The following is a 15,435-nucleotide window of genomic DNA, read 5'->3' on the forward strand; positions in this document are numbered from 1 at the left end:
GCATTTCAGGCGAGAATGTAGTTGTTTAAAACTCAAATCTTTGGTTTATTTATAAAAACAGCGCCTATTTGAAAATGTGCTTCGCCGATTTCGGAGACGATCAGCTCCACGCGATCAGCGGGCGCTCAGTGCTCATGTATCCCGACGAGAGCAGCCTCAACTCGGCTAGTCCTTCTGACATTTGCTGCTGGCTCTGATGTTTCTGTAGTGGACAAACCTTAGGTTTGGTAAATCTTAACAGGTAATCTTTGGTCTTTATTCTATTAATCTATTAATACGTTAAAATTAAAATTAAAACAGGCAATGTTTGATATAACATTTAATTTCATTGTAATGTAGGCCATGTACGTTCCCTGAACATTTCTGCGGCTATTAATATGTTTAAATGAAAACGAAAAGGGGCAGTGGTGTTTGATATATTTTGTCTTATTGTAAATACAGTGAGGAAAATTGCAGTAGCCTTGCGTCGTCCTGTCCGCAGGAGTTCACACTCCAGAGTCGAACTTGCGAACTCTGAACTACCGAGGATGCAAGTCCGAAATTTGCATACTTGGTATTGAAACACGCGCAGACCTATGTCACCAGACTATTTGCCTATTCTTCTCGGTACTTTAGACCGTGATGGAAATGCAGACAGCAACAGGTATGGGGGGAAGTTAAAATTAAAATTAAAACAGGCAATGTTTGATATAACATTTAATTTCATTGTAATGTAGGCCATGTACGTTCCCTGAACATTTCTGCGGCTATTAATATGTTTAAATGAAAACTAAAAGGAGCAGTGGTGTTTGATATATTTCGTCTTATTAAAAATACAGTGAGGAAAATTGCAGTAGCCAAGGCGAGCTGACTTATGTTATCAAGTACGCTGCTGTTTGCAGAATTACCGGACTTGTGTCGTCCCGTCCCGTCCGCGGGAGTTCACACTCCTGAGTCGAACTCGCGAAGTCTGAACTACTGAGGACGCAAGTCCGAAATTTGCATACTTAGTATTGAAACGCGCGCAGACCTACGTCACCAGACTATTTGTCTATTCTTCTCGGTACTTTTACACACGTGGTTTGAATATTTCCACATATGCTAGCATAACAAAATATATGGTATTTACTAGTTGCCATAACACTATACAGAGAAAAAACTGGCAAAATTAATTTTTTTTTTAAGATATCACTGAACATTTATTTTACCATAGTAAAAGTACATTTCTGGCTTTCATCTCAGTTTTTAGTATTCATTTAAAATTAGCCAAATCTGCTATTATTTTAATCTCCAATCTGTTATTTATCAGTTTAGATAGCTTTTTTTATGCTTCGCTAACTAGCAGAAGACAGCAATCGGTTTTAAATTCCAGTGGCGCAGATGTGGAACGTAACACTGCGTTACAATGTGCCCCGCTATTATTAAACTATGCTATTATATCAATGTAATTTACACTATTTATTTTAATGAGAAACCGTGAGAAACAGGTGAATAAAGACTGACCGCCACTGTTTAATTGTTCAGAAATTATTATTTCAAGAAATGTGAAGCATTTTGGCTCGCTTATGTGGGGTTTGTGTTCATTGTCAAACTCCAAAATCAGATTATTTTTTTTATTTAAAAAAAAACACCATTATTTTATTGGAAAAATTTGCTCATTTTATTTCATTGACGAAATATATATATATTTATTAGATGAGACAACATTTTAAGCTGTTATATTGTAATGTATCGCTATATAAGTATCGCTTTTTATTTCTCCTCTTTCCTATTACTTGTTATATAGTATTTATAGAGTTTTAGCTTTTAGTTTTAATTACAATGTACCCCACTTACGGGGCATGTTGTCACATGTCACTTCCATTTTTTGAGGGTAAATAAAGAAAAATGTATACACTGTGATTATGAAACAAAATGAAGTATTTGTACAAGAAAAGTGTAAAATTATTGTAGATAAAAAAAATGTATAGCCTACTCAACCCAATGTGGATTTACACAAACTGAAAAAGTCAAAGCGTTACGTTGTGCCCTGGTTTCCCCAGATATTGGTTCGCATCCATTCCTCTCACAGATCACGAGACATTCAGAAACAACAGCACTGTGACTCCAAACATCAAGAAGATATACACGCGAACATACAAAAGCTCAAAATCGCTCGGGTCTTAACATGTTTCCCGTTATCTGCTGCACGGGTTTATTCAGATAAGTCAGCAAACACACAATTAGCACTGTAACCGATGAAAACTACACAGAAACGACCTCATATATTGTCGCATAAATATTTCACAATTGTGTAAATATACGCGAAATGTCGTGAAAAGCTCAACTCACCTCAGGAGACTGAAAGCTTCGGCAGTGACTTTTAAAAACAGCGTTTGTGCACGAAGGTACCTGGCGAAACTGATTCCAGACAGACTTTGATGTAGAAAACCTTTATTGTTGAGCGCGAGTGTGCCGTACACGCCCTGAAAAATGAAGTCAAATCAACTCATTTCTTCTTCTTCTTTAGTTTTTTGGCGCGTAACAGTCTAAATGTATAGCGCCACCTACAGTACGTTGCTGTTGTGCAGTCATGATAGCTATTATCTTCAAAATTACTTATGAACAAAAAAAAAAGGAGGGGGGGGGGTAAATAAAATAATAATAATAATACATTTGAAACTCTTCCCAATACCAGATTCCCAGGTTCCAGGGTCCCATCCAGGTCTCCAGCTCCTCCAGAATACTTCCCTGGTTCCCTAAAATCCAGATCAGGCTACAGCATCCCTGTTTGATTTGAAATCCTCTCGCTCAACCCTGTACTATACATGTATTTTATTAGCAGCCTATATCCTACTCTATCTTTATTAAACTCATATCCTAACAAGTACCCCAAATCCTTATTTAGTCAAATAATTTCGGCGGCAATTCAGCTCATAAACCCCGCCCTCTGCATGTAAACGAATAGAGCATGAGGCAAAAAAAAAACAAACAAAAAATAACACACTTCTAATGTGGTTTCTGTCATTTTAGGTAGTTCTTATCAAGCTGATGCATGCTCAAGACAAGTGTTCGTTTTTGAATAGGTTTTGTTTTAATTAGTATAGTTTTTTTTTTAATGCTCAAAAATCAAGAACCGTACACATAAAATAATACAACCATCAACATAAAAATGATAAACAAGAATAACTAAAGCAAATAAAAAAGAAGAGGGAAAAGGGAAAACGTACTGTACACATGGTCAAATAAATAGATATAAATAATAATAAAAATATTGTCCATTGAGTGGCGCTGTCCCACTAATTAAAGTGGTCATGATATGAGAAATCAAATTTGCCTTGATCTTTTGACATAAAAGAGGTCTTTATATCATTAAAACATCCTGCAAGTTCTCTAACGTCCTCATCATCATCATCTAAAGAAAAGCATCTTAAGTAATCAAGCTCCAAAAATGGCTTGTTTTGATATTGTGGGATTTGTGACATCACAAGGCAAATATATTTGCATATGACTGCCTTCAGAGCAAGACAGCAACAAACAGAAATACGTCATCACACCATAGGCCCCGCCCACTGGAATTCAGTAGCTTAAAGCAGCACATCCTTTTGATCTTTCATTCAGAAAAGTGCACCAAAAGTGTAATTAATACATCTATACATTATTATTATTATTTGTATTATAAACACAATAAATATTCAAGGAAGACAGTTAGGCTACATTTTATTTAATGGGATACGACACCTGTATAATAGATTGAGAACAATGCTGAGAACCACTGTGATGAACTGTTGCAAATAGTTTACATTTTAGGTTCGAGTTTAACACTTGTTTTTCAGGGTCAAATTTAATCACTTGTTGTTAATCTATAAACTATAAAATGTCATTTTCAGACGATGAAGATTCACCATCAGATCCAGGATGCTTGAGAATCTTGCTGTTTGGGAGGACAGGAAGTGGAAAGTCTGCAACAGGAAACACTATCCTTGGAAAAAAAGAGTTTCACAGTGAAGCTAGTTCACGTTTGGTGACCACTGTTTGTCAGAAGAGAGTTGGTGAAGTTGATGGTCGATCAGTAGCTGTTATTGATACTCCAGGACTCTTTAACACAACACTGACGAATGAACAAGTGCAGGAAGAAATAATGAAGTGTATTTCACTGTCAGCACCTGGACCACATGCGTTCATCATTGTGCTGAACGTGGAAAAAATCACTCCAGAGGAGAAAGACACTTTAGACGTGATCAAGATGATCTTTGGCTCAAAAGCAGCAGATTTCTGCATTGTTCTCTTACATAGAAGAAATGATCTGAGAAGACAAACAATGGAAGAATATGTGGAGAGACTTGATGAACTCAAGAAACTGATCGGTGATTGTGGAAACAGATTCCTGATTTTTAAAAACACAGAAACACAAGATCAGACACAAGTTACTCATCTGTTAAATATGGTAGAAGAGATGAATCATGGCCGATACTTCACTAATGAGATGTTTGAGGAGGCAGCGATCTCCACTGAGCAGAGAATGGAAATGATAGACGAGAATAAAATAACAAATCTGGCTCAAATTGAAGAATTAGAAGCCAAATACGACAGGGAAGACACGAGTATGGGAAAGAGACTGAAGGAGAGAAAACAAAGGGCAGAAGAGGAAAGAGAGAGACTGAAGAACAAGTTCAGAGAACAAGAGGAAAGACTCAGGAGAGAGTTTGAGGAGAAAGAAAAATCAGAGCAGAAGAAACGAGAGACGGAGGATCAGAAACAATCAGAAGAAGAGGAACAGAAAAGAACTGAATATGATCAAAGAATAGAGGACATGAAGAGAGAGACTGAAGATCAGAGAATACAGTATGAAAAACAGCAAGAAGAAAGAGAAGAAGAAGATAGAAAGAGAGAAGAAGAATATAAACAAGATCAAGAAAATGTGAAAAATGATCATGAACACATCATGGCAGAATTAAGAAAAAAACATGAAGAGGAAATAAAAAAGAGATTTAGAGGAAGAAATGAGGAAGGAACAAGAAGAGAAAGAGAGAGAAGAATGGAAGAGAAGAATAAAAGAGGCAGAAAGTGGCAAAGAGACTCAAGAGGAAATGAAACGACAGCAGAGAGAATGGGAGGAAGAGAAGAAACGACAGATGAGAGAACGAGAGGACGAGGAAAGAGAGAGACACAATGAACAGCTGAGAGAAAAACAAGAAGAACTGGAGAACAAGAGAAATACATTTGAAAGAGAGAGAGAAGAAGAACGACAAAACAGAGAGGAGGAAAAACAACAACAGATAAAAGAGAGAGAACAGAAAGAGAGAGAATATGAAGAAAATATAAAGGAAATGAAAAGACATGAGCAGCTGGAGCGAGAGAGAAAAGAGGAGGATGAAGAGAGACGAGTGGAGAAGAGAAAGAGATGGGAGGAAGTGATGGAAGATCTGAAACGAGAGCAAGAGAATGAGATCAAGAGAAGAGAAAGAGAGGAGAGAGAAAGAACAGACAGAGAAGAAAAACAGTGTGATGAAATGAAACAGAATCTTGAAGAGGAAATAGAGAAGATGGAGAAGAAACATGAAGATGAAGCCAGAGAACAACGAGAAGAACTGAATGATTTCAGAAAGAGAAAAGAGCAGCACGTTCAGGAGCTCAAGGAGAGACTTGAAGAGTTTCAAAAACAACTGAATGAAGTGAAAAGGTTAAGACAGGAGCTAGAAGGTAAAGAGAATGAAGTGGAAAGGTTGGAAGCGGAGCTAAAAGGTAAATGTGATGTGATGTGAAACATTTCTAAACATTATTCATCAGACAAATAACTGGCACTGGTCTTTCATAGTTTCTATATTTCTCTTTCTCTCTAGCATTAGTGAGTGACTGTATCTGTATTCCCATCAGGCCCGGTTCTGCGGGGGTGTTAGAGGTGTTAAACAAAACCAATAGCACCCTCAGGTAGAGCTGCAATAATGCCATTTCATTGCAGATGTGGCAAACTATCCAGTACGTTTGTGCTCTGGAGATCGGTTTCTATTTCAGCGTTTTATTTGCAGCGCTGAACAATGCTTTCTTGAACGCAACAGCCAATCAGAAGCGTTTAAGCTAGAATCCACTCACCGCTCGAATCACCGGACTTTTGTTCAGGTGTTGTGTTCAGCACGAATCATCTCATTATTAGCAAAGTTTAGATGCAATGTAAATAAGAGATTCATTGTGCAGCGAAAAGATCTTTACTGATTATAACATAACTTTGATGTGAGATCGCGATGAACTAAGATGTGAACTAAGATTCTGGAGCCGGGCCTGATTCCCATCCACTCCTAAAGGGCTCACTGTCCTGTAGAGTTCAGTCACTTAAACACCTGCTGGCCATAGAGTGCTGAGAACGTGGCGTCAAAACCCTGAAGAATAATTCACCATGGGGTTTTATAATGGGGCTTTTCCATTTATTAGTGAAATAAGGTCTGTGGTAAACATAACTTGACAATATCTACTACAGAAAAGAATCCAAGTCACTTCTTCTGGCTTTTTTTTTTTCTAATGTATGTCGTTTTTATGTTTGTCATTACACTCTAAAGCCTGTGTAATACCTTCCGTGTGCGCTAGAGCGCGAGGGTCCGCGTGACGTAAAAATCATCATCGGAGGATGTAGGCGGAGGCTCTTTGCAGACATCCATGTGCCTCCCGTTGTTTGTAACCTACAAACCTACAAAAAGCACTAACTGTGCATGCAGTGGAAAAACAACCTGGACGTCGAATTTGAAGAGAGGCTGTGAATCCTCTACAATCCATCAAGTTATGTTTACCACAAACGCTATTTCACTGAGAAGTAGAACAACCCTATAGGAACATCTGGAGGGAACCAGTTGTGAATTATTCTTCTGGGCTTTGACGTCATTACTGCAGCATTCTATTAAGCAACTGTATGTAGTTTTGTGTATTGTCGATTTGAAGCCCCCTACAGTTTAGTAGGTTTAATTCACTGTCTTAAATAATTATTGTCACAAATCCGGTCCGTGGACTTCCATCCGATCACCACCAGAGGTCACTCGTCCATCACATTGACTCTCTCACTACACTGACTGTTGCACGTCACCACGGACTATATTTCCCATTCACCATTTCACTAATCACACGCTCACCTGAGACCAATCACACACACTACATAACACCCACTCAGTTCCTGCTCCGATCGCCGAGTATTGTTCTGCGTTTAGCACTCCCCAAGTGTTAGCTGCCTTACCGAGCCATTCCGTGTTTCTGTTTAGTCGGTTACACTTTATTTCGATAGTCCACTTTAGACATTCTATTAACTATAAGTAACTTTGTAACTACATGTCAACTACATGTCAACTAATTCTCATTAATTTGCAACTACATGTATACTAACTCTCAGAGTAGACTGTTAGGGTAGGTTTAGGGTTAGTAGAATAAGTTGACAAAGAAAGTGCTAGAAGATATTAAGCAGACAGTCTACTAATACTCTACTAACTGCTAGTTGACATGTAGTTGCAAAGTTACTTACTGTTAATAGAATGTCTAAAGTGGACTATCGAAATAAAGTGTTACCGTTTAGTCTCTAGTTTTGTTTAGCATTTATCTCTCCTCTAGCGATAGCTACATCACTGAGCCATTCCTTCTCCCATTTTTAGTTTTAGTCTTAGTCTAGTCTTTCCGTGTTGCCTTGTTGTCTGTTTCCTGACCTTCTGCCTGTGTTTATTGTATTACCCCTCTTGTCAAGCCCTCTGGATACTGTTCGCCGACCGTAGACCCACGCTAGCCCAAGGAATATTCTTTGTCTTGCCTGTGCCATACCTGTTTGCTGTTGTTCAACCCTGCCTGTGTTTTTTGACCACGTCTCTTGTGAATAAAAGCTTGCACATGGATCCGCACGCCTCTCGTCTCGTCAGCCCCGTAACAATTATATTACTTACATAACGATAATAATGATATTACTCCTTCACTAAAGCCTTGTAGTGCATTGTGTGACGTACTGCCAAAAAACAATCCACTTTATGCTGTTACGTTGTGTACTTATTTCATTATTGTGTTTACTTATGTGCATTTATTTCATTGTTGTGAATGTGTCAAACTGTTTGGCTTATTGTTGAAACTTTACATTATTGCTTACCCCAACTGTTAAAGCCTTATCTTTATGTTATTAATACAGCTTAAATCTTTTGTTTTTGTTTAATATTTATTGGAAGCTGTAGTGAGGTGCCACTTTATTTTGGGTTTGTCCACTTTTTCTTTTATTTTTGTTAGCCAGAGAAGCCAGGTAAGAGTATTATTGTTGATTTCTATTCTTTTGTTTGGTAAGAAGTTATCATCTGTAGGAGTTATTGGGGAGTTATGTTTGTTATTTTGACCTGTTGCGTCCTTTGAGTTGTATAAATAAACTTTTGTTTGACCCTTAAAACGTGCTGTATGTCAATCAGATCAGTTAATAATGAGAGCTGTGAGTTCAGGGATGATTGTATTAAAAGCAGAGCTGAGCAGAGACGATGTTGTAAAGCAGTACATTTCTGCTGCTGTTGCTTTGGTATAATAACAACACTTGTTGGATTTGTGTTAATCAGATGAAGTTCTGACGCCATTCAAATAAACACAAAGTAGGGATGAAGTTCAGACAAAGCAAAAAAACAAAAACAAAGTTCAGCTGAGAACTCTATTAGCAGCAGTTCACTGTGACTCGCCCGGGAATGTCAGACTCTGTTCCATGTTTTGTCTGTGTCTTGCTCCCCAGGTGTTCCTTTCCCATGTTTAATTTGTCCCAGGTGTTCCCCATGATGGTTCATTGATCCCAGGTGTGTCTCGTCATCCCCTCCTCCTGTGTGTATTTAAAGTGTTCCCAGTCCCTAGTTCTCTGTCCGCTGTTGAACGTCTTCGTGTGAACGTCTTCCTGTGTTCGTCTCCCTTGGTTCATGCAAATAAAGTCCTGTCAACATATTTTCCAGCGTTTCCTCGTCCCTCGTGTGTGTGCACCGTGACAGAACAGCGGACCTAACAGTAAGCGGCATCCCTTCCCCGTGTTTGATTTCCGTTTTTTGTAAGTTTTTGTTTTGCCTTTTTTCCCGTGCGCTCCTCCACGTCCCCAGATGGAGGAGCGTTTAATGTTCATCACAGTGGCTCAGGCGAGCCCAGACCCCATCGTCTTCGCGAGGGCGTTTGTGCCGCTCGCCCTCGCCAGCTCCCTCGAGGGGGAAACCCTCGCGACGCTGTTCCGGATCGGGAGGACGTTCCACCATCCCACGGAGCTCCCAGACACCACCAACCTCGGCTGCCTGTCAACATATTCTCCAGCGTTTCCTCGTCCCTCGTGTGTGTGCACCGTGACAGGGAAAAGCAAGACACAAGATTAATAAAAACACAACATGAAATACTATCTTCTTCTCTGAGGTAAATACATCTGTTGCGCAAGAAGCTATCGTGTTCACCAGTCATGACTTCCAGTCCGGAGATCTCTAAAAGTAATCAATTTGAAATAATCGTCATTTTAATTATGAAAATTGTATAAATATATATAGTATAAGTATAACTCATCCAGAGACAGCTCAACTAAACACACACAGGTATGTCAATTTGTTAGCAAATGTATTTTATAGACAGACATACAGATAGATAGATAGATAGATAGATTACTGTTCTCATTTTCAACATGAGCTAGCTATGCGGAAAATCCGATTTTAGTTTAGTTTCGGTTTCGATTTTGGCTTCCAGCAATTATGAAAACGTGATAAACAAGATAAAGCGATTTACATGCGGTGCACTTTCACACCTCCTTAAACGTCCACATTTACCGTCTATGCTTTATTTTAAAATTGTTAGGCTATTAAAATCACAACTCATTAAAGGGGTCATATGATGCAATTTAAATTTTTCCTTTCTCTTTGGAGTGCACGACTACAATGCCGGCTGTTCAGACTCACAGCCTATAAGTACGTTTTCATTTAAAGGATTTGCCACTGATGATTCAAACGTGAGTTTTGAGCAGTAAAGAGACTGAGTGGAACACGGACAAGCAAAGTAGCCTATACTTGGGGTTTCAGGCGCGCCCCAAAACGGTCAAATACACAGATTTATTTATTTACTTTAATGCCAGTTTTGGTGAATATTTGTATATATACAGTCAGTTTGTCTTCACTGTGTCATTAATGTTAATCAGACAAAAGACAAAGAAAACCACTCACTGCTCTTGACTGATTTAATAAGGATAAATTTAATTCATACAGTGAAGACTATGCAGTGTTTTAAAGTCTAAGTTTGATGTAAAGAAACATTTTTATATAAAAATAAAAAAGATGTACATATTCATATAAAGTTTTAAAATCTCCATTTAAATATCAAAGAAATATTTGTATTTGTGACCCTGGAGCACAAAAGCAGTCTTAAGTCGCTGGGGTATATTTGTAGCAATAGCCAACAATACATTGTATGGGTCAAAATTATACATTTTCTTTTATGACAAAAGCATTTATATCTAAACTTAATTTTTGATTAGTAATATGCATTGCTAAGAACATAATTTGGACAACTTTAAAGGCGTGTATAGATCTCAATTAAAAAAAAAAAGTACCCTTATGACTGGTTTTGAGGGTCACATTTGTATTTAAAATGTATTTTTAACAATTTTATATTAATTTACATTATAATTATATAATTTATATAACAACAACAAAAAATAAACCGAACTAAAATATAAATAAAACAATAAAATATGAAAAAAAGAATACAAATACTTCTTTGAGATCAACTGAACTGATTTCAACTGAATAATTTCTGTTTACTGTTGTCTTTTTAGAGCTGCTTTACAACAGAATTGAATTTTGTTTGCATCCCTCAATCATTATTTTCCCATTTACCTACTTATTTTTTAAATATGTCCATGTATATTTTAAGTTTTTTTTAAGTACATCAGGTTAAAGTAAATAAAAATGAGAAAACATTATGAAGTAAGGATATTATATGCGTATGTATATGTATGCGTTGACAGCGTGCTCTGACATTGGCTGATCGTCAGAACACCTCTCAAAGACACAAATGAAAGTACATTTACCATGGGTCTTTTTAACAATTACATATATTAATAATTAGAATTAACCATGAAAATGAATGGATGAAAATGTATGGATGCATATTTGTCATTTTAACACAACTTAGGGCATTTTTGATCATTCTGCGTACCTGTAAAAAAAAAGAACTAACAATAATACTTATCAGATGATAATAAAACAACTAAAAACAATATAAAAGGTCTGATGAGCTCCTGGGTTAATGAATATTAATCACATTGTCTGTTTGCTCAAACTGATTTGTTGAAATCAAAAGGTCAGCACAGAGCGCTCTCAGTGTTCAAGATGAGTGAAGGTGAGTGAAAAAATATCTGTGCTAAACTTATACTTCACTCTAACTGGCGAGTCAAATTTAACTGCGACAGGGTGACGTATGAGTTTGGGACTACATTTCCCATAAGTCTGTGGTGTAGCTTATGTTTATGTCTGTAAGTGCTATAAATAGATGCCTCTTTGTAGGAATATATTCATGTCTTGTTTTCCTGTTTTTGTATGTTTCTACAAGTTTTGCAATAAAAATAAAAAACTTACAGTTGTGCCCTGTTGGAGCCCTGTGGCTTGTCATGAATGTTTTATTTCTGTTGTTGTTTTCTTTGAATGAGGACAGTCTTAGTGTTTTGGATATTAATTATTTTACGTGAAATTTAGTATCTGTGAATTGTAATAAAGCTGGTTGTAATAAAATTTAATACAATTGTAATAAAATGTATCTTCCAGAATCTGGCAGCAAGTTTTGGGAGTTCATTTTTAGTCTATGTCCTATCCTGAAAAGTCTGTTTTGCAAAAATTAACTCCCAAAACTTACTGCCAGATTCTGGAAGATAAATACTTGAAAGAGTGAGGATGTGATGCTGGTCCTTCAAGAGTCACTCTCAACTTATCTGTCGATAAAAAAAATATTCTTAATGTATTTCACAATACTACAGCTTGTTATTCTTATTAAGTGAGGGTACTTATTTTAGGATTTTTTCCCAAGCAAAGTCTCTCAGAACCTGACACCTTGCACTTCTGGAGACTCCAGGAAGGTTGCAGTTCTGCAAAATGATGGCGCTGGAGACTACAGGGTTCCTAATGGTTTCACACTTAATTCTTCACCTTAAGTGAAGTTAATTATTTTGCAGTTAACATGCATCTTTTCGTCTTGGCCTGTTTTTGTCTGACCCTGCTGACCCAATGAGCGTTGGCCAACTATCCATTGGTCATGCCTTAACTTTGCAATTTCTAGTATTGCAGTAGTATTGCATCCTTCTCATGAGCATTTAATTTTTTTTTTTTTTTTTTTTTTTGGAAAGCTGGTTGTAATAAAATTTAATACAATTGTAATAAAATGTATCTTCCAGAATCTGGCAGCAAGTTTTGGGAGTTCATTTTTAGTCTATGTCCTATCCTGAAAAGTCTGTTTTGCAAAAATTAACTCCCAAAACTTACTGCCAGATTCTGGAAGATAAATACTTGAAAGAGTGAGGATGTGATGCTGGTCCTTCAAGAGTCACTCTCAACTTATCTGTCGATAAAAAAAATATTCTTAATGTATTTCACAATACTACAGCTTGTTATTCTTATTAAGTGAGGGTACTTATTTTAGGATTTTTTCCCAAGCAAAGTCTCTCAGAACCTGACACCTTGCACTTCTGGAGACTCCAGGAAGGTTGCAGTTCTGGAAAATGGTTGTGCTGGAGACTAAATGGTTACTGATGGTTTCACACCTCAATTCTTAATTCTTTTGCAGTTAAGTCCGCCCATGCCCCTCCCCCACCTACTCCTAAACATACCAATACTGGGGGGTGCATAATCTGGCAGGGTCCGGGACGCGGATTCAATTTTCAGGGGGAAGCAGCTCTACACGGCCAATAATTAATTACAATTATTTATATCAGCTGCCAGTAGTAACTGTAGCAGAATTAATATTGTCATCAACTAATCTGTTCGTCCAGCGAACATTCAGTGAAATTTCATATTAACTCTAACACCGTGTCTACACCGGACGCGATAAGTGCAACGCGCGACAAAATACAATAGAACTCATTATAATCAGTGATGTTGTCTACACTGGATGCGGCGCGGCGCGACACGACAAATCCACAACAGCAAACTGCTGCCGCGTTCTATTTATGACGTACTGATACAAATTTCAAATGATTTTCAACGGTCACTTTGTCGCGTCCAGTGTAGGCAGACTTTAGCTGTTGCGGCGCGGCACGACAACTGTCACGTCCAGTGTAGACACGGTGTTAGAAATAATATTTTTGTGGCCACAGAAAATAACCTTCTTACAGTATTAATGCATTAGAGCATGTAGCTTGATCGCATCGCAAAGGGACTTTATTCACAAGCGGTGACAGTATCAGAAACTCATGCAATTTGTGCACCAAAAGTTTTATTAACTAAGCACTAATACACATAAATAATCTAAACAAACACACATGCAATCACTCATACATGGGGGAAGGGCAAGTGAGTCTGGATGAACGAAGGCATTAGAGAAACAGGGAATGAAGCTACGAAAAGGAGTCAGTTAACCTCTGAGTGAAACCATCAGCGCCGTTTATAACGGGGTCTATAGCTTATACTAAACCTCTGTTTCGTTTAGTTAAATTGTACGATACTTACATTGCCTTGGTCATTGACGAGATGCAGTCTCGGATGAAAGTCTTGATGGTTTCAAGGTTTGGATCACGTTCTTCTGGGTTTGAAGAGTGATGAACTCCAAAGATGTTCTAACTCGGGAGTTTCTTCGCAGGTGGAAAATGAAGAGAGAACAGCGCAGAGCTCGAGAGACATCAGCTGAAATCTGAGGATCTTTGGTGAATGGAAAGGCAAGGGCGCAGCCTGGCACAAACTTAGGCATACAGAAGAGTTCTAGCTCATCATCCTCATCTTCTCAGAATCGAACAGAACCGCAGACTGGAGGCGGGTCGCTGTGATTGCCTTTATCTTCTACCGAGGTCACACCTCTGGGGGATCAAAGAGCCAATGGTGTCTTGAACTTTAGGAGGGAAAGTTTATGACTCTTTGTCTCCAAGCATGGTATTTTCATATGTAACTGGATTGGATGTTGATATACAAACTATTAAAGATTCTTAGAACACTAATATGTTGCATAGGTATCAGCATATAATATACACTCTCATTTAGATCATCAGAATACAAATTCATAGAGACCAAACAGGAGGGACGGAGATTCTCTCTACATACTTTTAGGTCGTAAAGTTGATCTGGTCTGGCTGAGGTGTCCTGGTTGCCATGGTAACCACAGGCATGAAGGTCGTTCACAGTCATATAGGCACCGAGTCTGGTGTTGGGTGAGGGGGTTTGCTGGATTATTCATTAAATATAATGAATAAATGTGTCTGATTAGTCCAAATGCTACATTGTTGACTGAAATAAACATTTAGTACATGAGGCAACCAGCACGTTAAAGATACATGCAACTTTTTTGTTCAAAATGTACTAAATAATGAGTGAATCCATCTTCCAAAATGTGTTTTGTTTTATCGTGAATCACTACAGTACATCTGTAATAAGTGTTTATATTCTGACTATTTTAGACCGAGTGGGATGCTAACCAGGGGTGTATTCCAGAAAGCAAGGTTAACTTACTGTCACATATACCCTGAACTCTCGGTTGATTAACCCAAACCTTGCTTATTTGAGGTATGTTGGTTCCAAAAACGTGTGAGGGAGTAAGTTCATTCAACTCAGAGTATGTTCCTGGTTAACACACAAAACATCCTCAACAGAGCCACGAATCGATGAGTCACTATGGAAACCGACGCTAAGAAAAAGTGCGCCAGCTTCTCTCTTCTTCTTCCTGCAGATCCATGTGTGAGATGACAATAAAACAAATATAAAGAATGTATCAAAATAAAATAAACCTTCTTATGATAGTGCTTTATAATTAATATATTGAAAAAACTTAAATATTACCATATACTATATATATATATATATATATATATATATATATATATATGCTACAATGTTCTTCCATGAGATGCTTTTTTTTCATCAATCGCTAAAACGGCAAAATTACTCTTTTTTTTTTAAGTCATGGGCGATTTTTTCATTTTCTTGCCGTGTTTGCATAAACACATTTCATTACACCAAATACACAAAATAATGTTCTTTTTAGCAACATCATATGACCCCTTTAAACTGCGAAAGAGACTGAGTGGAACACGGACAAGCAAAGTAGCCTATACTTGGGGTTTCAGGCGCGCCCCAAAACGGTCAAATACACAGATTTATTTATTTACTTTAATGCCAGTTTTGGTGAATATTTGTATATATACAGTCAGTTTGTCTTCACTGTGTCATTAATGTTAATCAGACAAAAGACAAAGAAAACCACTCACTGCTCTTGACTGATTTAATAAGGATAAATTTAATTCATACAGTGAAGACTATGCAGTGTTTTAAAGTCTAAGTT

The 15,435-nt window shown here is 37.6% G+C and overlaps 1 pseudogene; it reads left to right on the forward strand.

Moving 5' to 3' along the window:
- Nucleotides 1-3,835: 3,835 nt before the first annotated feature.
- On the forward strand, nucleotides 3,836-5,893 carry LOC107662819 (GTPase IMAP family member 4-like; annotated as a pseudogene).
- Nucleotides 5,894-15,435: the final 9,542 nt, after the last annotated feature.

The sequence above is a fragment of the Sinocyclocheilus anshuiensis genome, unplaced genomic scaffold (genome assembly GCF_001515605.1).
Source record: "Sinocyclocheilus anshuiensis isolate Anshui unplaced genomic scaffold, SAMN03320099.WGS_v1.1 scaffold1815, whole genome shotgun sequence".
Classification (NCBI taxonomy): Eukaryota; Metazoa; Chordata; class Actinopteri; order Cypriniformes; family Cyprinidae; genus Sinocyclocheilus; species Sinocyclocheilus anshuiensis.